Source organism: Danio rerio, chromosome 24 (assembly GCF_052040795.2).
Source record: "Danio rerio strain M-AB ecotype USA chromosome 24, GRCz13ab, whole genome shotgun sequence".
Taxonomy (NCBI): Eukaryota; Metazoa; Chordata; class Actinopteri; order Cypriniformes; family Danionidae; genus Danio; species Danio rerio.
The window spans coordinates 16787836-16811500 of NC_141044.1; the positions used below are offsets into that span (position 1 = coordinate 16787836).

Genomic DNA, 23665 nt, shown 5'->3' on the forward strand with positions numbered 1-23665 from the left:
GTGTTTTCTTGTCTATTAGTTTGTTTAAGTAAAGTTAAATTGTTATCATTCTCATATTGTCTCTTATTCGATTTTGTAATAAAAAAAAAAGAATAATTTATCATTAATTATAGACGACTAATACTGTTTGCCTCTTGCTCAGGTGCAAAACACAGCTCAGCGGAGTGTAGTTTAGCTGACTGAGTGTGTACGTAGGAGTTTTCATGCTCTGTTTTAATTGGAGAGCCACTCACTAAGCACCTGATCCCTGCAGTAAGTTATGCAAACAGCTTTCCATGAATCCCTAATGCTGTCAGTCTTTGGTTGGAAAATTTCTTGCCAAAGCTTAGAAGTCCAATTCATCTGTGAAGTCTTGTCTAGCCATTTAAAATGAGTTATTTACAAATAAAAAATAGCTTTTGTGATGATTTTTTTTCGCATCCCGCAATGGCTTATTCCAGAGATTTGCTGCCCGCTCAGTGCCATGAAATCCAGTGTTTGCTTAATGGTTCCCCATTTTGCTTTGTCATGTCTGCCAGGATGACAAACGGTCCCTCACACATATATGAGTGATCATAGGCATTACTGTATGTTGAGAAATAGCAGTCTCTCGTATATAAGTGCAATAGACTATAATGTGCAACGAGATGGTTGCTCAGCCCAAAACCATCCAATTTCTGATGAATATAAAGTGTTTTATAGCACAGTAGAATGAATTCAGCCTTTTATTAGGCACAATTTTCATTTTGCCGAAATGTTTTTTTTTTTTTTTCTTCGCAGGGAAATTTATTGGCAATGGGGGAGATGCAGGGAAGACAAATGGCCTGGACAGTAAAGACAACATGTAATTTATGGGAACATTGCCTGGAACAAAATTATATGTCATGAATATGATGAAATATATTCCATGGAAAGGAGATTCACATGAGATTTTGAATTTGTAGGCTACTGTGGTCCTTGATAAAAGCTTTCTTTCAGGTCGGCATGACCTCTCGCTTCCATTAGGGGCTCTCCAGCCTCAAATGTCTGACCACAGTCCTCCATTCTGCACAATTAAATGATTGCAGTGAATGATCTCTTATTGTCATTGACTGTTTAGTTTGCAGAATGTTTCTACAAACCCTTGGCTTTGATTTTCCCTTTGAAACCATGCTGTTATGCATGGCTTATTCTAAATCATAGATCAAATTATTTCTTTTAGAGAAAAGCCAGTATAAAAATAAGCATGTAATGACATAGAATAGCTATTTTCTGTGTGCACTGGTGCGTCTAAGCATTTTAAGTTTCCTCAAGTCTTTGTTGCACAGATGAGCCAAAACATAGGACTACCTGCCTATTATGCTCTTTGTCCTTTGTGTGCTGCCAAAACAGTGCCGCTCTACCAAGGCATAGACTTCACAAGATCCCTGAGAATATCTGGCACATAGAAATTAGAAGCACATCCTTTAAGTCCTGTAGATTGTGAGCTTGTTGGTTGATCTTATCCAATAAACGCACAGTTGTGAAATGCAGATGAGGGCAACACCTTAAACTTTTTATCATGCTCTTCAAATTATTCCCGAGCCATGTGTGCAATCTGGAGAGGTACATTATTATGATGAAAGAGGCCAATTCCACCAGGGACCACCATTGCTATTAAGGATGTACCTGCATAATGTCAATACCTCTAGTGGCTGGCATCAAGACATTAGCAGCACATCCTTCAAGTCCTGTAGGTTGCAAGGTTGACTCTCTGTGGATGGATCTTGCTGATCCAGCAAGTCTTACAAATGTTCAATTGGATTGAAATATGGGATTTGTGAGGTCAAGGCAACATCATGTTGTACCAGACCCCTGAAATCTTTTGTCTTCAAACTGTAAATTAAGATATTTTAGAGCTCTCTGATCCTCTATAAACAGCAATGTCATAATTGGGCATGGGACATTAACCAGTTTCACAGTTTACCAGGGTTTGGAAAAGTCAAAAATTCAAAACTACGAAAAAAATAAAAAAAAATAAAAAATAAAATAATAATATATTAATAATATAATAATATATTAATATATATATAATTTATATATATATATATATATAAATTATTCAGACTATATAATCGTACAAACAAAATCTATCATTGTTGCATCTATCATTTTTATACAGTTCAAAACCTAACATATGAATGTGTCTGAATGTAGAAGAAGCCTACTTCAGCAATGCACTGTTTTTGTTGTGCTCTGAAATACATTTAAATGTTTGTAAAAAAAAAAAAAAGTCTTTTGTACAATGCACTGATTTTTATAAAGTTTCAAAATACAATATATTAATCTTTTAATGTAGAAAAAGCAAATGTGGGTGTCTTAGAGAGCAAAAATACAGCATATGGGCTCTTACATGCTCTTATCACTCATCTAGCATGTCAAATCTCTCCGGCCCTTCGTTTTGGATGCTTTTCATGAACCGGCCCCCATGACAAACTAATTGAATAGCCCTGCTGTACAGTATGTGGAAGATGAGTGAGCTCTAGCACTCAACAATGTGAGGCTTTTTATTTTTGTGTGCACAAATCCTTTAAATGAGCAAGGGAGAGGGGAATTATGTGCTAAAACACACCACTTCCTCTAGAGAAAACCCCTGTCGTGAATGTCATCTACAGTATGCAGGTGGCATATGTCAAATTTGTATCAACATGAATGGCCAAACACAGGGCTTTCGAGCAGACAGAGCACACATCTCCAAACACAGCAGAGTGTGATGCACTACACGTTGTGACACCCTGTTAGCTTGGACCACATAGGCTAGCTTTCATTGTGCTCGTGAAACTGATTCTTGGGCTCCCAACAAACTGTCACTGTTTTGTGGTTTGTTCTTTCTCTGACCTCTGTTGTTAAATCTCACCAGTGCTGTCTGGGGGAAACCCACAACCTTGCCATTTCAGATATACTTTGACCCAATAACATGATAAATGACTGCTTATTGAATCTACCTTGACCTTAATTTGTGGCTTTGTAAGGAGATTATCAGTGATGTTTGCTTTACATTTGACTAGTCATAATGTTTTGGCTGGATGCTATTTATAATCTTGCAAGAATTAAAACGTACAGTACAGACATGCGCTTGAGATTCTGAAAAGGACCTCAAGTGATTTCTTGGTCTTCAAAAAATATCCCTGCATTAATCCTGGTTGTTTACCAGTGCAGGTGCTGGAGAGCACATGCGTAGCCTCGTTGATTAGTCCAAAAATAGCAAACCAACAGTGTCCCCAAACTGCACTTCATTATTCTCCACTGATCGTGTTGTCATGTGGGAGATGGTTGTCACGGTGGCGTGAAGGTAAACAAGTTAAAGTGACAGAAAATCAAAGCATCCTTGAGTTTCTCAACCATGTGTCTAAATAAGATCGAGTTTCGCTCATGAATAACTTTGTAGAGCCTTTGAAAACACAATCGGACCCTAAATTAATTCTCTTATTTTTGCTTGAATTAAATTAATTCAATGTTAATTAAACGTTTTTAAACCATTTTATTTGAAAAAGACTGACACACAAAAAAAAAATAATAATAAAATAAATAAATAGATAAATAAATATATATATATATATATATATATATATATATATATATATATATATATATATATATATATATATATATATATATATCTATATATATATATATATCTATATATATATATATATATATATATATATATATATCTATATATCTATATATCTATCAAAATAAATATTTCAAATAAACTCACCGGCCACTTTAACTGCTCGTCAACACATTTGTAATCAGTCAATTACAGTAACTCAATGCATTTAGGCATGTAGACATGGTCAAGATGATCTGCTGCAGTTCAAACTAAGAATTAGAATGGGGAAGAAAGGAATGTGGCATGGTTGTTGGTGCCGGATGGGCTGGTCTGAGTATTTCAGAAACTGCTGAACTAGTGAAATTTTCACGCATAACCGTCTCTAGGGTGCACAGAGAATGGTCCCAATAAGAAAAAAATATCCAGTGAGCAGCAGTTCTGTAGGCCCAAATGCCTTGTTGATGCCAGAGGTCAGAGGAGAATGGCCAGACTGGTTCGAGCTGATAGAAAGAAGAGCAGAAGATGCTGAAGAGCATCTCTGAACACGCAACATGTCCAATCTTGAGGTGGATGGGCTACAGGAGCAGAAAGCCACACCAGGTGCCACTCCTGTCAGGAACAAAACTGAGGCTACAATTTACACAGGCTCACCAATATTGGACATATTGTCTGGTCTGATGAGTCTCGATTTCTGCTGCAACATTCAGTTGGTAGGGTCAGAATGGTCAAGATGAGCTGCGTCAACAATATGAAAGCATAGATCGATCCTGCCTCATATCAACAGTTCAGGCTGGTGGTGGTGGTGTAATGGTGTGGGGGATATTTTCTTGGCACACTTTGGGCCCATTAGTACCAATTGAGCATAATTTCAATACCACAGCATACCCGAGTATTGTAGCTGACCATGTCCATTCCTGTATGACCACAGTGTACCCATTTACTTATGGCTACTTCCAGCAGGATATGGTGCCATGTCAAAAAGTGCAAATCTTTCCAGACGGATTAATTGAACATGACAACGAATTCCCTGTACTCAGTTGGCCTCCACAGTAACCAGATCCAAATCCAATAGAGCTTCTTTGAGATGTGGTGGAACTGGAGATTTGCAGCATGGATGTGCAGCTGACAAATCTAAAGCAACTGTGTGATACTATCAAGACAAAATCTCTGAGGAATATTTCCAGTACCTTGCTGAATCTATGCCATGAAGGATTTAGGCAGTTCTGAAGGCAAAAGGGGGTCCAACCTGGTACTAGTTAGCTGTACCTAAAAAAAAAAAAGTGGTCGGTGAGTGTATGCTGTTGCTTATGCTGACTTAAGGACAGGGTTTACAGTTTTCCCAAAGTCCTAGTAATTGACATGATTCCAATAGTTTTAATAGTTATGTAACCACACCATATGTTATCACAACTCATCTTACTCTTCTGCAGTTTGCTTCTGCTTTTGTGCTGATCTTGCTCATGCTTCAATCTGTTAAGTATTCTGAACACTGTACTCCAAATAGTATTGGTTGTTAAGACAGGTTACTAGTGATCTTCCCCATTTGTTTATTAGTTTATTGGGTTAATATGGTACAAACTGATTTCACGTTGCTGCCATTTTTAAAAGCAAAATCAAGGCTGTGGTGGGAAGAAACCTGGAAGTGTCATTGGGAATTACATAGGAACATTGTGTAGCTGGCTGTATATCTTATCAGCGAAGAGAAAGTGACACAAATTTATAATTTCACCACTTTCCGAGTGGCCTGAAGGTCCGTTCTGAATGAATAGTGGAAAAAAAAGGGATGCCCGACCTCATTTTTAGCTAAGTTAAGGGAAGTGGCACTAGTTAGCTAACGTTTTTTTCCCCAGCATTTTCGATGCCATTATTTCAAACTCAAGTTAATGAACTGATTCTTTCACTATATTACAGTTGTCATGATACTGAATTAAAAGAAAAAGTCCACCCTTCGCTGTTTACAGAGTACAAACACAGATGAGCAATCTGCTTGATGACTCGACTGATCTTCACAACTGTTTCGCTCTCCACTGTTCGTGTATCTGTGTTTGCGCTGGGTGAAGAGCGGTAAACTGATGAGCACTGGTGAACACTATGGTAAATCAGTGGTGTTTATTAATGCGCTCAGCTGCGCTTGAATGTTAGCAGGAAATGGACATTTTTAAAACTTTAAAACTGGGACAGCACTGTTACAAACAACACGAGGGTGTGCTACAGAGGATTGTATTGTTTTATCACTCAACAGGTTGCATAGACTTAAGCAGGAAAGCATCCCCAGGGTGTTAACCTGCTGCCATGAACTAAAGCCTAGGAGGACACTTGAGAATATTACTCCTTAAGAGATTGTGATGTTGTTTGATGATAAATTGCTTTTAATTGTTTAAATTAAATTTACTGAATATATTAAAGTGATGTTTACACCATTTTGGCATTTTGAAACAGCTGTAGGTTTGTAGTCCACAGCATGTTACTACAATGTTTACAGTGCTGGTCCTATACTTCTGGGTTTCTTCCCACCGCAGCCTTGCTTTGGTTCTTTAAAATGGCAGCCGCATGAAATAAGCATAGAGACCACAATGGGGAGATTGTGGGTAAAAAAAAAATGTGTAAAAAGATTTAATTGCATTCTTTTAAGATTCTTGCATACTCCCAAGATACTACTTACAATTCATTTTGCACACAATACCTCTACACTCCTTTTAAAGGAGTTTCACTCTCAAAAGCTTTGCATTCAATACAGAAACTTTGTTTTCATGGAATATATTTGCATTTGCTCTCTTTCTGAGAAAATCTGTGATTTCTTGCATAATAATGTTTTGCATTTGCGCAATAAACTTTGCATTTGCTTGCTTTGTTCTGTGGGATAATTTTCCTCTACGTAACTTTTTTTTTTTAAAAATGCAAAAGTTTTGTCATGCATTTATTCATTTTTGTTTTCTTTTGAGGACCTTAGTAAATTGGGAAAATGCAAATATTATGCAAGAATGTACAATCAAATATTTAGCATTCACACTAGAAACATTAAATTTCTTCTTCTGTTTTCTTTTTTTAAATGTGTAAAAATGTTTGCTTTCTTACAAGAAACGTTTGCATTCCTGAAAGAAAATTGGCTTTCTGTTTTGTTCTCGTAATTTGATCATTATGATTAAACTGTAATATTATTCTTTTTTTTTTTTTTTTTAAGCAAAAAGGTTATCAGACGTTGGGTTAGTATTACACTTTGTAAAAGTTTTGACATGTTGGGAAAAATAGCTTCATTTGCGTCCACCCTTCCAGTGATGTGTAGAGCTGTTGATAAGGTTGACAGACGCACGTTTCATTCCTTTTCAGCTGCTGAACTCTTTAGCTCCTTCAAACTGACTGTTGGCCTCTCGGTGGCATCTCTCACAAATCACCTTCTTGTTTGGTTGGAGGGCTTTGACAGATGACCTTTTCTAGTCTGTTTCTGGGTGGTTTGCTGTATTATCCATTTGATAATTGACAATTCAACCAACAGTGTCCACTGGAACTGGCAAAACTGTGTACGTGTACCATATCCAGATTCTTCATGCATCTCAAAAGTCCTCTGAATTGAAGTGGCTTCTTTGTTTATTCGATTATTCTCTAGTTTGAATTTTTATTGTGCCATGTAAACCATGCAGCTAGACAGTGTGCAAAATATAGTGCTTTCTGGTCTGGGCAGATTTATGGATTGCACAGCTTTTCTATGAGGGAAGCAGAGGATAAAAGAGAAGATTCCATACGCAAGCGAGCGTGCATGATTAAAAAATTGAAATCCCCCATTAGAGAGATGGGATGAGAGGATGGTAGTTATCCGGCTTATAGTCTCAGACGGCACACCCACAGACTGTTCACAGACCGTCTGATGCATCTAGCACATAAAAATAACTAGAACTCCTGAAATTGTCAGATGCAGTTTGATTGGCGGACTGTGTTTCAGAGTGCACAAAGCAGAAAAAAACAGTGGAGTTTACAACATCCCAGACCAAAAAAGTGAGCACTTTTAAAAAGCTTGTGAATGGAAGCTACTTCATCCTACTTCCCTTGTTATTCTCTTAAACTTCATTTCCCACAACCCCCTGCATTGCATAAACATACATATTTTTTTCTATCATCCTATCTATTTAAAGGAGTGGTCCAGAGTGTATTTTAAGGCTAGGTTATTTTTATCGGGTGCAAAGCAGCGTGTGCTCAAGCTTTATTTGTAAAAAAAAAAAAAATTATTATGGTTGGAGCTGCTCCTTCTGTTGAGGGGTTTTTAGCCGAATCCAGTACTGGACTCGGAGAGATTCTGGAAGCTGTCCTATGTCAAATGCTAGACCTATATATATATATATTTTTACATTTCTCTGGAACATAATTAAAATTAAATTGTAAGCTCTTATCTCTTTGTGTCATGTTATTTGGAAGCCCAAAAACGCTCTGTGTAAATAGTAGCGTTTGTACAGCATTTTAGCTTTCTCTGCTATAACATTACCCCTTTGCTGCGGGTGTGTATGTGCATAACCTAAGAAGTTTATGATCTCATTAACTGGGATGTTTTTTTTTTTTTTTTTTTTTTTGTAATCCCCAAACTTTGTTCACTGTAGGCTTTGCATTGAACTTTGAGTGCATTACATTCAGAAATGTTGATTATGTCCACACAGCTAGATTACACAGGAACTAACGTTTAAAATATGATATCATAGTGGGCCATGCCTTTAAGCCAAGCCAAACAAAACCAGAAACTTATTCCTATGGGAGAGATGAAAATGTCTGTGTTACTTACAATTGGAATAGCTGTAATGCTAACTTCACGTGACGGGTCACGTGAAACACGCATAATAACTTTTGGTGTTCTTCACTGTGAACTGCGATAGAAGCAGCTTTAGCATTAGCCGTTATGCTTTTCATACTAATCATTTCAGACTCGCCTTAACTAGGCTTTGACAAAGCTTTTTAAAACTTGAACCAATTGCATCAGAACATGTTTCACAGTTTTAAAGCCTTTAAAACAACGTATGCTATTGACGCCTGGTTGTCAAAACCTAGTCCAAACATACATTAGAATAGTGTTTTCCAAGCCTATTGCAAATTTTTAAAGCTCATCATCAAACATCATTACCCATTAAGTGTGTTTTCTTTTATCAATTTTCGAGACTTGTATATTCTTTGTTCCAGGGTGGGTTCTTCTAAATACATGTAGTTCTATACAAAAGACTACAAATGCCTTACTAAAACATCTACAGACTCTTAAAATTGATCCATGATCATGCACCCTTTAGGCTAGCGCAGAATCTCTATTGAATTTGCTGGGGTAAAATAAATATTCATATTTTAAAGTAGGGCACGAAAACATGTAATTTAATGCAATGCTTTAACATTCTGAAACACTTTTTATATCATATATCAATCAGGCAGTAAGATCGTTAATTTTTTAAGAAAACAGATCTTAAACGAGCCAATTTTGTAATGGTATACAGTTCGCCATAAACGCTTGACCCATGTTACTGCAAAGTTAAAAGTCCTTCTGCATACTTCTGCATACACCGTACCCCATAAAGCCTTTTTTACTCAATGTGCATATTTTTTGCTCTAAAAAAACAAACTATTTTTCACAAAGCATTTTTGAGTCATGACATGAATTATAATGAATTATTTACTTATATTTGCTGACCCCAATTGTTTGTATTTATAGTGTATTTGAATATTGAATACTTGAATTGTCAATTAACATTAATATTGGCTTAAAGTTAAAAAAAAAAAAAAAACACAATTAAGTATTGCTTTAATACAACATTTTGGGCTGTTTGTGAACTTACATCTTTAAAATTAGATTATTGTTTAGTATTGATTATTATAAAATTTGCCTCATGTTAGCCTTAACTTTTGCTGCATCATCAATGTTTATTTCTGCCTTGTAGATGTTTTAATTCATTATGTTTTTGATGATGATAGCTCTGATTTATTTATTTTTTTTAATTGCATTGACTCTCACTCTAATGTCTCATGTGATTGGCTGTTTGGTGCACATGTTACACTTTTAGCTGAATTCAGTCTAGAGATAAGCCAGGGTCACACTGCATTTCCATTCATACGCAGACTAAAATTCATAGACATGCATCTGATCACTTTTAAAAACCTTGTGACTGGAAACTTTCAGTTTATGTAGAAGTTTTTAATCGTTTTGCTCCACCTCAGCTGTACTTGGCATGGTTATTAAAGAAACTGCACTGCACTGTCCATCACATGGAAACTGGTAACACAAGCTTCTGCGTCAAGTTTCGCAGTTCATTGCATTGGAAAGTTTAAGCGTGGTAAACTCTGTGCCATGTTGAGTGTTTCTATCTGTCTCATGTCAAACCCAGACCAATCACAACAGACTGGGTCATCTGACCAATCACTGCAGATTAGTCTCACACAAAGGAGGGGTTTGGGAACAAATGAATTGCTGAACAAAGCATATGGGAGTCGTTGGAATAATTAGATAAAAATAAATGCATATTATAAAGTGTTTTTTTTTTTTTACCTTGCATGTATATCAGCCTGTTGTTGAAGACATCCAAGACCAAAATATGTAATTTTATTATGCAAAATAGGAGCTCTTTAATAAAACATTTTGATGCCTCACTTAAATTTGGATCTTCACTTCCATTGTCATGGTGCCAACCGTTACCGAATAACAATAATATTGATCACAGTTTACAGAACAGATTTTTTCTGAGTATGAATGATTGCTTAACATATTCAGGCTTGTTAATTCTGGTGCAAATCTCAACTTGCGTAGTTACTCAATTTAGTCTCAGTGGTTAACAGACCACTAGAACAATTATCTGCCAAAATATCAGTGAACTAATAACACTTTGTAAAGCTCTTGTTTGTATCATTAACCAGAAAATGTGAGTTTGACCAATTTAAATTAGTTCAGCCATCTGAGTGATTCAATTCACGTTTCACTAAATAAATTGAGTTAAACTAAAGTCTCATTTACTAAAAACTTTTTATTTGTACTTTTCCAAGCCATGAATCAATGCTATACTGACACCCAGAGTGCATTGTGACATGAATAAATAATGCAGTTGCTTTGTTTAACTTTTTTGAGTGCCTCATTTGTCATTTATTCATCAATTTGTCTTTGCTGTTTTTGTTGTCGGTTTTGGAAATGTGTTCTGTGATGATCAAAGTCCTATTGTCAAATGAGTTATGTGTCCAAAATGCTGATGTCTGTGCTTGACACAATTAACCTCATTTGGAAGATACTGTCACGGCTGTGATGAGATTTGTATCAGTTTCTTTGAAATCGTGATGCATGTCACTGCAGTATTAATGTGGGAACTACAGTAATATTGACATTTTTATATACCATAGCTTTTTTATCACATTAGATGTGGATTAGTAACACTTTTTCAATTCAGTTTTAGGTAAACAACAGTCTTTTATTAGTCAATTGCTATGTCATCACCGTAGGTACAATCATCAGGGTCACATATATATTTGGTAAAATCTGATTAGAATGTAATACAAATGGGCTTGTCCCATTGATGTTGAGGAGAGCAAGAGGGTGACCGAAACACGCAATCTCGAGAGCAGGAGAGCACACTCAGCACATGAATGCATATTACCTGTAAACATATTTACCCACTTCTGTAGACCCGGATCATAAAGAAAGGAAAGGACACATCATCAATGCATTCACAATGTCAAACACCCATATACAGTATATGTACAATTGTAGTCAGAATTATTAACTCCTTCCCTTGTATATATTTTTTTGCATTTCTGTTTAACGGAACGATTTTCAAACATAATAATTTCTAAATAAAATATTTTTAATAACTAATTTCTAATAACTGATTTTGTTTAACTTTGCCATGATGACGGTACATAATATGTTGAAAAATATTTTTACTAGTATTCAGCTTAAATGTAAATGCAATTTAAAGTTATGGTAATTAGGTTAGTTCAGTAGACAATGGGAAAAAAATGCTCAAAGGGACTAATAATATTGACCTTAAAAATAAATAAGTAAACAAATAAATAAAAACTGCTTTTATTCTAGCTGAAATAAAACAAAGAAGTCTATAATATTTTTTCCAGAAGAAGAAAGATTATAGGAAATACTGTAAAAAAAATTCCTCTGTTAAACATCATTAGGGAATATTTTACCTCATTAGACTTCAACTGTACATATTAAAAAATGTACGTTTAATTTGATCTCCAGTGAATGACAAATACTGTATAGTAATGTTGTATCTGGCTCTGTGCATGTTCAGGGGCTTTGGACTGTAATTTTTTCAGTGCGTGTTGAATGATTGCTTTTTATACTACTATCCAGCTAATAAGAAATGTTTCTTTAGTAAAAAAATCAACATATCTAATTCGTTATGATTTCTAAAGGATCTTGTGATCAGGGTTACTATGGGTCATAGAATTTCTGGAATGTCTTGAAAGCTCTTTAAAATCAAGGTCAATTCCAGATATTAAAAGTCAGGGAATTATCATTTTTGGTTTGTTTTGCTTGGTAGTGTTTTTTTCCCTACTTTTATTAAAGGTGATGTTTTTACTGTATATCATGCTTTTTAACTTGTTTGGTCATTTTTCAGTGCCAACTAGTAATTGCTCAAATGCAAAAGTCAAATGCAGTCACCAGGCTTTTAAAATACTTTTTGTTGCATTTTCTTTACTTTGTCTGCTCGGTGCTGAACACAATGGCTGTCTGTTTTTTTCTGTTCATTATAGGTTATGGAAATTTTAGCTTTTTAGTATGTGACTTTTTAGAGCGAGTTAGTGGGTTAGTGTGACACTGAAGACTTGGGTTGTGCAAAAAAAAAAAAAAAAAACAGCTTTGAATCACTGGCAAGATATTATTATGTGCATGTTTGTGTATGTGTGTGCTTTTTGTCTGCTTTGAATTTGTAAAAAAAAAAATCTAGGTTTTCCTCAAACATTTTTAGTAAACCTATAATTACGAAGAATTTAATAATAACATTTAAATTAAATACACAATTTTAGCTAGAAAGACAAATGCTTTCTCTAACCAAGAAAAAAAAAAAAAACATTCAAAAACCTTGAATAAAAGTGTGCTCAAATTTAACATGCTGATATTTTATGAACAAAAATAAACCAAAAAAAAAATTTAGAACCTGAAAATCTGAAAAGCCGCCCCTCCTTTGGTTCACGTCTACCTCAGAAATACATCATGATGAGCGTGGACCGATGTTGGCAGAGGGTGGAGTGGGCGTGGCCAGCAAAGCAGGGAAAAAGAGGGGAGCGAACAACTGTTGTGCACAAAATGAGACAAACTGTGAGAAGATCCATGATTTCATAGTTTACAAAGTTAAAAATGCATAGAAATAAACAGTAAGTATTTTAATCCCTTTCTACAATTGTTATTCTTAATTTCATATACACATAACCACTATTTGTTATATCATAATAAAAATAATCATGTTTATATGAAGACTTCTCTCCTACTGAATTCCCAGGTCTGAATGCAGACACAGTGGATAGCAGTTCAGCAGGTCTCTTTTTCAACTATTAACCCTGCTGGTAATTCTGAGAATTAAAAGAATAGGTGAACACAACAGCACGGATATATATAGGCGATGTGTCAGAATAGTAACAAACTCAACTGATAAAAGACAAAGTCGGCCATTTTCCAATTCTTTTACAGCTCTCTCGACAAAAATGCTTGCTGCAAACCAACAGCTTTGCTGTATTGGAAAAACATGCAACAAATCCCATGGATCGTGGAAACAAACATGCAACCCGTGTGCAGGCGAATTCTCTCCCAGTCATTGGGCCTCACAGCTTGGCAGGTCTGCCTTGCCTTCAGAATGCATGGGCTCTCGTGAATAATTAAGAAGCAGGCTCTTCTCATAGGATAAAAAAATGCTGCAATGAATAATAATGCCAAACCGATGTGTCATCACTCCACTAGCAGATTTGCGCTGTCACTGATTTTGATCCTGCCCCGAAAATTATAAAAAAAAAAAGCTGAAAAAAGCTCCAAATTATCCAGTTTCCCCACAATTAAAGCTAAAAGGTGCTAACGTTGTCTTAACTGATGCTCAACATGCACAAATCTGTTAAAATAAAAATTAAAAAAAGAACACCAGGGTTTCCTGAACCTTTAATATTTCGTAATTCTAGTTTCAACTTTTACAAATGGGTGTTTTTAGTATCCGCTGCCACTGCTGCGCTTAAGGACTAGGAAACCTGACCTACATATTGTTTCAACATTATTTTGCTGCTATTTTGGTAATGTACTAGTAGCATGTGCGGAGCTCAGGCGGGTGGTTAGACCTGCTTCAAACCTGACATTTTAACTAATGTTCTTCACGAAAGGTTAGAGTGACCTACATGCTCCGTGTGGAGTTTTCACTCCCTCTCCTCCTTGTTCTCCTTGCACCTGCATAAAACGATACTTTAGGTGCTAGAAACGCACAGAATAAGGTGTTAATTATTCAGGATCTAAACGAAGCGCCGCTAAAGAAGATAACCTGACGTTGATAACAGTTCTACAGTATAATTAGCTTTATGAAGAGCATCCATGAACTTTTTGTTCCTGATAGCAAACAGGGATGTGACTGCTCAGATAACCTGAATGTTTGTGAGTCATCGGCACCTGCTGAATGTCACCTGAATTTCATTTCCTCCTGCAGCTCTCAGATCTGTTGGCCGCAGTAACAGAGAAAGCGGCATGGCTGCTCTGCTGGACCCGGTTTGTGCGAGAGAAATAAGTAAAGAGAGTGTTATGCTAATGCTGTAAGCCAAGAATGTCTCTCTCTGCCCCTCCTGCGCCATGCTGGACACTGGTTCTTGCTGGCAGTGCTATCACCCATGCAGATCTTTGAAAGGCTAGGCTTTGGATTAGCCCTTTGCTGACACAGCTTGACCTTGTTTGGGATGTGTATGTGTGTGTGTGTATGTGTGTGTGTGTGTGTGTGTGTGTGTGTGTGTGCATCTCTTTGATATGTGAAAGTGTGTGTGTGAAGAATGCGGAGCTGCTCATTTAAATTAATATAAAATTAGAAAAGGTCATATGTAATACTAAACATTATATATCGCTTAAATATCATTTTAAAAGTATACAAATGAGGGGGCTAATCATTTTTTCCTCAACTGTATTTATAAATCTCTCATTTCTTTGAGTCATTCACTTCTTTTTGATTGTCATTATAAAGGATTTAAAAAGCATAAATAGGCCTTATTTTAGATTAGCTCGTACAACTGCATAAAGTTGTGTTAATAAAGCAATTATGAACATTCAGAGTAACTATTACTTTAAGCCTGAAAAATAAGTTGTAAATGTTAATTAATTAATTAATCATTTAATTACTCATTCTGAACGATCTTTAAAAAACAAACTACTTTTAAATAAATGCTTTGTAAATAATGCAATGCTTAATTTAATAGGGAAAGGTTATACATGTATATACATATTGTAGGTCAAGCATGTGTAGCTATAAAATGCTATAAAATGTAGTTATAAAATGCTTACTAATGTCTTCATGTAGAGTTAATGCTTTACAAATATTTAATTAACTGTTTGCTAATTCTTAAACAATTATTCTCAGTTATTATAAAGTAATATCAAAATAATAATATACAGTATTATCAAATAACAACTGTTGCTTTTATATTTTGAATGAAAACACTAATGGCATTCATAGGAGTAGGAGTTGTTGTAGGAGTTGCTGTTGTTGTTGCTGTTGGAGTAGTAGTAGTAGTAGTAGTAGTAGTAGTTGTTGTTGTTGTGATTGTTGTTGTTGTTATAGGAGTAGTAGTTGTTGTAGGAGTTGTTGTAAGAGTAGATGTTCTAATTTTAGGATTAGTTTTTGTTTTGTTGTTGCTGTAGTAGTAGTAGTAGTAGTAGTTGTTGTTGTAATTGTAGGATTAGTTGCTAGAGTAGCTCCTGTAGTAGTAGTGGTAGCTGTAGTAGTAGTAGTAGTAGTAATTGTTGTTGTTGTTGTTGTTGTTGTAATTGTAGGATATCATAGATATATACACTAGATGTCGCCTGGCCTATTGTTGTCTATTGGACGGATTGCATCAATAGCGCTGCCATCTTGCAACAGGGTAGCGCTCCTTTGAAATGAATGCGCGACAAAGGTACAGTGGAGGACTGTGGCCATCCAAAGCCAGAGATATACACATATACACATATATCTATGATCGTGAGTTTTCCTGGATGTTAGTGTGTAATTTTTTTTTCTAATTACGAAAATTATAATTTTACATCACTTTTCCACATTGATGGATCAATGACCGCACGGGCATTCCTGACAAAAAGCTGTGTTTGTGTGTACAGAAATGTACTATTCACCCTCCCTGTTAAATTTAATATAATCCGGGTCCTGAAACACAGCTCCTCTCCTGCTTCTCATACTGAAGGAGGGAGCGATTCGTTTGTGAATGAATCCCCCGAACGACTCTTTTACTAACGTTAGCCGACGATAATACAAGTTTCTGGCAGCGCAGCATCTCGTTGTCATATTCCCTTTGCATTGTTTGCTGATTTTATTCAACAAAACTAGCATAAGCCGAGTGTTTAGTGCGATCTGGAGCTGCTTTGCCGTATGGCGAATGCAGTAAGTGACTGTCATCATTAATAACGTTACCTGATTAGCACAAAAGTTCAGAACAATTAAAAACAGAAAAAAACTTAATATTACCTATGAAATGTTCTGCCTTTGTGCTTTGTTTTCTTTGTTTGCTCGTTACTACACCCGTAGACAGCGCTAAAGTCCCGCATCTTCACGTAATAACACTGTCTTGACAAGTGCGGTTGAATGACATTTGTCCTGGGAGCACTGTACCAATGTGGCGGCGCTATTGACGCATGCTCAGGGTCCCTTTGCGATATCTAGTGTATATATTTATGGTAGGATATGTTGTGGTTGGAGTAGTTGCTGTTGTTGTTGGAGTAGTAGTAGAAGTTGTTGTTGTTGTTGTTGTTGTTGTTGTTGTTGCTGTAGGAGTAGTAGTAGTAGTAGTAGTTGTTGTTGTTGTTGTTGTAGGAGTAGTAGTATTAGTTGCTGTTGTTGTTGCTGTAGTAGTATTAGTAGTAGTTGTTGTTGTTGTTGTTGTAGTATTGGTGGTAGTAGTAGTAGTAGTAGTAGTAGTTGATGTTGTTGTGGTTGTTGTTGTTGTTGTTGTTGTAGTAGTATTGGTGGTAGTAGTGGTTGTTGTAGTAGTATTAATAGTAGTTGTAGGAGTAGTAGTAGTAGTTGTTGTTGTTGTTGTTGTTGTTGTTGTAGTAGTAGTAGTAGTTGTTGTGGTTGTTGTAGTAGTAATAATAGTTGTTGTTGTTTTTGTAGGAGTAGTAGTAGTAGTAGTAGTAGTAGTAGTAGTTGTTGTTGTTGTTGTTGTTGTTGTTGTTGTTGTTGTAGTAGTAGTGGTGGTAGTGGTGGTTGTTGTTGTAGTAGTATTAATAGTAGTTGTTGTAGGAATAGTTGTTTTTGCTGTTGTTGTAGTAGTAGTAGTAGTAGTTGTTGTGGTTGTTGTAGTAGTATTAATAGTAATTGTTGTTTTTGTAGGAGTAGTAGTAGTAGTTGTTGTAGAATTTGTTTTAGTAGTAGTAGTAGTGGTAGTGGTGGTCGTTGTTGTAGTAGTATTAATAGTAGTTGTTGTAGGAGTAGTTGTTGTTGTAGTAATAGTAGTTGTTGTAGTATTAATAATAGTTGTTGTTGTTTTTGCAGGAGTAGTTGTTGTAGGAGTAGTAGTAGTTGTTGTTATTGTTGTTGTAGAAGTAGTTGTTCTTGTGGTTGTTGTAGTTGTTACACTTTATCATTATTTATAACAGTGTAAATTAAATGGATTTCTATTTTCCGACCCCATACCTTGTTTTTTATTATTATTATTATTTTTTTTTTTTTTACATCGGATAGAGAGGGGACTTTGCCTCCTCATTTCACCTTTCAACCACACACCACTGTTGTGTACATCGCTTTGGCGTGTGTCATTAACTCCATATTACATTTCTGGACTTGGGTGGAAGCCCATGGATATTTTATTAAAGAGCGGCCGTGCATGAGGAATGAGACGGCACAGTACTGTGATTACTTGCTACTGGGGCAACGGTGTGTTTCACTTTCCGAATGCCCCAGATAGCCTAATCTATGATTAACCAGGAAGAAGTTTCACTTTTCTAGGAGCAGTTGCTGTCATGGGGCAAATTAATAAATGAAATGATACCTGCACCCGAGACACATGAGCTTACAGTGGAATTGAATCTAATGCAGGGCTTAGATGATAAACTTTAAAAGGGTCATATCCTGCCTTTTTTTATTTTGGACAGTTCTCTGAGGCTCACTTATGTTAACAACTTTTGTCTTCGATCAAAAAACATAATTTAGTAAAAGGCTTTTTTTTTTAACCTTTTGTTGTTAAGTTTTGAACTCATAATCTAAACAGACTGGATTATGTTATTATATTATGTTAACAAATGAATTCCTGATACATACAAGTGATTTGTATTAACTAGGGATGCAGCGATCCCGATACTTGTATCGAATATTGATTTCGATACTTGTATTTTTTGCTGGATCCGGTATCGGCCAGCTGGTACAGATCCAAATCTGATCTTGCGCGTGTGCTATATTCTGTGTAATTTATAAGCCAACAAAAGCCATGAAGGCAGCCTATTACAAGGCACTGGAAAGTTGTCGTGTAGACCTACTATATCCGAAATGTTTTGAAGTCATTCTATAGTTTAGTGTGAAGAATACAGATGAATATTCAACTGCTCAAATTCATGTTCAGTTCAGTGATTCCCTCCGCGGCGCGTTTCAATCATTCTCCATGCATTCACAATTCAATTTGCGTGTCACATTTATGACATCACGAAAAACTTTCTCCATTTGTTCCTGTTGATTTAAATAATCAGCGGAGAAATGCAGTTAGTTTTGCATTAAATTGGTTCATTTTTACCTGTAGCAAGGAGTCCATTGCTGTTTCTAAATGATATTGCACTATGTCTGTTAGATCAGCAGACACTGGAGTAGAGAAGGTTATTACCTGCTATTCACACACAAAGTAAGCCTACCTGAGACTTTAAATTAGAAATGGCTCAATAACACTTTGGACAGATCCTCAACGCACTCACTTCCTATGCTCAGTTTTTAAAGTGTCCGCAGATACCGGTGGGCTGCGCGCTGTCTAAGTGACGCATCAAGCACTTTATTCACACACTGGCTGCGCAGATGTGACGTGCACTGCTCAAGTAATATTAAAAGTTTCTGTTCTCTCATCCTTTCGACTGAGTTTATTCTTTCGAGGGAAATACTTTTTTAGTGCTGCCAATACTTTGTAAAGCTTGGCTCATTATGGTCTAAATAGCTGATTAAATTAATAAAAAGTGAAACTGACGAGCACAATATGGATTGTCAGTAATAGAAAAGGAAATATTTATTAAGTAAAACTGGCCTCAGACAGTATAGATTAGTCTGACCTGCAGGACAATATCAGGCTTTGCTAAAAGGATGGTTATTTTACCACGATTAGGGTAAATAGTGTCATACTTGACGTGACATATAATACTTTTGTCAAAGATTGAGTAAATAAATTAAATAAAGGATACAAGTAAACCTAAACAAACATCTTAGACTGTCATCCACCATCATCATCATGCCTCATTGCAGTTATGTTTATCATTTACACGGTTATATTTGACTGTTATATGACATGCCTAATAACATGGTCACAGTTATTATTTATTTTTTACATTTTGAGAGTAGTCAAATGTACAAATGTGGATTCTACAACAAGATGCAGTTACACCTGTTTTGTTTTGGTCTTTATTGTTTGATTTGTACTTGCACCTGTATGTGTGTCTTTCTCTTTTTACTTGCTACAGTCTAAATCTGTTGGCAAAGCTAAATAGAGCATAACATAAAAATAAACGTTGATTGTCTTTTATAGAGGTGGATTTTAGCCCACTGTTAAGTGATAGTAGCACATTCACAACATGTCGTTTTGGCAGATTAGTTTCAGTATAAGCTGTTTTTCATCAATGAGATATAAGATTTGGCTTCTAAAACTGGCAACATTTATAGTGCCACAGTCATATCACCCTGCTGCCCAAGACCGGTTAATCACTGAAGCTAAACAGGGATGAGCCTGGCCAGTACCTGGATGGAAGACCACATGGGAAAACTACAGTAGGTTGCTGTTGGAAGTGTTCTTAGTGAGGCCAGCAGGGGGCACTCAGCCTGTTGTCTGTGTGAGTCCTAATGTGGCAGTAAACGTGGAGGGGGCTCCATACTGTCAGTAGACACCGTCTTTCGGATGAGCCGTTAAACCGAGGTCCTGACCCTCTGTGGTCATTAAAAATTTCATGGCAGTATGGGTGTAACCCTGTTATCCTGACCAAATTCCCTCCATTAGTTCTTAACCATCATGGCCTCCCAATCATCCCCATCCACCGAATAGGCTGTATCACTGCCTCTCCACTCCACCTATAGCTGCTGTGTTGTGAGCACACTGGCGCCGTTGTCCTGTGGCTGCCGTCACATCATCCAAGTGGATGCTGCATTCTGGTGGTGGAGTCTCATGATTGTGAATCGCTTTGGGTGTATGGCCATTCATGATAAATGCACTATATAAATACACACAGGCATTACGTACTGCAATGGTGCAGCTAAAAACTGAAAAGTTTTCTTCTTGCGTTTCAAAAAAGTTTCATGTGTATATGACAGCCCTAAACCCTGCTTCGAATGCCAGGACAGTATTTGCCATTGTTATTTTGTTAGTTAACAGTAGCTGTAGGGAAGTGACAACATGACAGTGACTGCTCTACACTGATGTGTATGTAGAATTTGCTGTGTTTATATGATGCATCTCTGCTGTTGGATGTAATATTGGTGAAGTAAATCCACACTTTGCTGAGGAAGCAAACTCTTGAGCTTGTAACAACACTACCGTGTACTGTGCATTTTACCATGTACTGCGTGTTTGATCGCACTTGCCTTTAAAATGAGGACATACTGTGCATGTGCACACTTAACATGCTTTGCATTTACATGGTGTCAATGATAATGGCAGCATTTCCAAAATTTTCCACTTTGAAACCCATTCTGTCCAAAAATGCAGTTGTAGTGTAAACGAACATGCAAAGACTTTCTTCTTTGGGTGAAAATATCATGTAAAGTGTATTTTTTAAAAAATATATAATACAATGACCTCTTATTAGGGGTGGGACGATACAGGTACAGGAACTCACGATGCAATTTTGTGGTGATATGTGGCCCACGATTCCTGATATCTACAATATTCAATATATTGGAAGAAATTTCATCAACGATATATCACGATATATGTGACTGAAAAAGAAGAAAAAAGTACCCATAATAAGGAAATATTTTGCATTTATTAATGACAACATTTTTAACATTGTGCAAATAAATATGCATTTGCATAATTTGCAGTGTTGCTGTTATATTTTTATCTTTGCAAAGCAGTTCTTGCAGATTGCATAGTTTTTATCTAGTACCATTCCGTCAACTATCTCATAAAACCAGAAGCGTCTCCAAACTTTAGAGTGGAAACTAGCAGGTGGGTCTTTGATTTGTTTTTCATTATTTTCCGCCAATCTTCTTGCTACTTTCTTGCTACTTCTTGCTATTTTTTTTTCTGTGCTTCTTCTCTGTTGTTAGTTAACTTGTGTTCTTCACTGGCTGCTGCTTCTGCCAATTTTCCTCTATTTACTCAAGCAGCAGCCCCCGCATACAGAATGATAGATATTGGTTAGTGACAACAGGTAAATTAATAATTTTGTGTAATAAAATATTGTTATTGACCGTTAGTGTATCAATTATTTATTGCGACAGAAAGCACAACAATATATTGCAATATCTTTTTTTTTTTTTCACCCCTACCTCGTATTCCTCAGAAGGGCAACTGAATACTGATTTCCTTCACAAATTCTTTAGTTTTTCAGTACTTTTGTTTACTTTGCATTTTGAGATCCTTCTTTTGTCATTGAAAATAATTGAAGGACTTGAAAGACAGAAGGTTCTAAAACTCAATCATAATCCAGAAAAAAATTGGACAACGCATTGAACGCTGGGGGGTGAGAGATCACTTCCAAATTGGAGCCTCAGCTTGATCAGTCTTAAAATAATTACACTTGCTATACTTTCAGAACACATTGATAATTGTTCTTAACACATTGATACACAATCATATTTTCAAGTTGTTTATTTAAATAATTATTTTGTCTTTTGTTGTCCATGTTCAGACATAAAAACTGAAGCACACTTTAGACTTTAGTGTTTGTACTTCTAAAAGTCAACAGAGACCTAAGTTGTTTTGACACTGTTTAATAAAGGGATGTGAACTGCAAACTGGAATTTAATCAAATTTGATCAAAGCTGCACTGTACAGTATCTAACTTCAGGGCACTATTATTCTGACAGTACTGTATATGTAATGTTGAGTTGCTTCAGAAAAAAAATGGTAACACAAAGCCCTGCCATGCTATATGTTGCTAATCTGAGTGTAAAAATATGACAAAAGCTTTATCAGGATGCAAACAGAAGTGTAGATGTGATTGCAGTAACGATGGCCTTAGCAACCGCCCGTCCAGATAATAAATCAAATCATTGCATCCTCTACAGCCTTGTCCCAAAACAGCTTGGCAATCATGTCGAGTGGAGCCCATATTCTTGTTTGGAAACCGGCGCTCACAGTGTCCGGATATTCCCAAACAACATCACTGCTCATCAGTCCTGCAGCTTCATTCTTCACGCTTTCTTAAAATCAGCAGAAATTGCTTTGTGTGTGTGTGCGTGTTTGATTCTCTAATGGCTTTAATGTGTATTTCTGTGCCTTTGCAGATTACCTGTTTTTTTAAGTCACTGTGTTCGCACAGGACATTTTCTACATTATGTTTGAGTTACAATTTGTAAACAAGCAGAAGGAAAATTGCACATCTTTTTGAAAAGCTAAAGAAAAAAAAGATAAAAGAATAGGATTTGCATACTCTCTTAACCACAGTTTTAGTGTTGCCAACGTTACCTTGCCACAAAGGCTTCTAGTTTTCTGAAATGTTGGCAACAATAAATTGTTTAAAGGGATAGTTCAACAACAAAAAATGTCCTTACCATTTACTCACACTCAATTGGTTCTAAGCGCTTATGAATTTAATTCTTCTGTTGAACACAAAACCAGAAATTCTGAAGAATGTTGGAAAAAAAACAGCCGTCTGTTGTAGGAAAAAATAAAATTAACACTGGAAATTAATTGCTACTTTTTCCCCCAAAGTCTTCAAATTATCTGGTTTTGTGCTCAACCGAAGAGAGAAATTCAAATACATTAAATGATGACAGAATTAAAATTTTTGGCTGAACTATCCCTTTAACAATGGAACTACTGTTGCAATTAGAATTATCATCCCCCGTTTATTTCCACCCCCCCCCCCCCCCCCCAATTTCAATTACACGGAGAACAGATTTTTTCAACACATTTCTAAATATAATAGTTTTAATAACTCATCTCTAATAACTTTATTTTATCTTTGCCCTAATGATAGTAAATACTACTTTACTGGATCTTTTTCAAGATACTTCTATACAGCTTAAAGTGACATTTAAAGGGTGTACATTTAAAGGTTTGTAATTTTAATAAAATAGCTATGATAGAAAGTAATGTACACATATTTCACAGCAAGAAGGTCGCTGGTTGGAGTTCAGACTGGACCAGAAGGCCTTTCTGTGTGGAGTTTGCATATTCTCCCTGTGTCTGCATGCATGTTTCCTGCAGCTTTTCCGGTTTCTCCCATAGTCACAAGGGCATGCGTTATAGGTGAATTGGATGTACTAAATTGGCCTTAAGGCTGATTTATACAACTGATTTGAATGTTATCACTTGATTGAATAGTTGTTATCAGTTGTTATCAGCTGATAGATATGTTCCAGTAGGGGCCATCTGTGCCTACTGGTAGGCTCCGAAGGCTGTTATCATCTATCCACTTGGTTAACCAGCTATAAATCACATTTGGCTGCGGCCGAAAGTTAACAAGAAATATTTATATTATTTATTAACTTTTCCATTAAATGTATTTTATTAACGTCTACCCCTACCTCAACCCTAAATCCAACTGTTACAGTAATGTAGAAACTTTCTTGATCTTGA

At 36.1% G+C, this 23665-nt stretch overlaps 1 protein-coding gene and 1 long non-coding RNA gene across 7 annotated transcripts in view; both read left to right on the top strand.

The window, feature by feature from the left end:
• dok6 (docking protein 6) overlaps positions 1–23665 on the top strand; it is a 155078-nt gene that overhangs the window by 23176 nt on the left and 108237 nt on the right.
• On the top strand, positions 7751–11573 carry LOC147831029 (uncharacterized). Its single transcript, XR_015524855.1, has 2 exons — positions 7751–9540; positions 9693–11573. It is a non-coding gene; the product is annotated as an uncharacterized LOC147831029 (long non-coding RNA).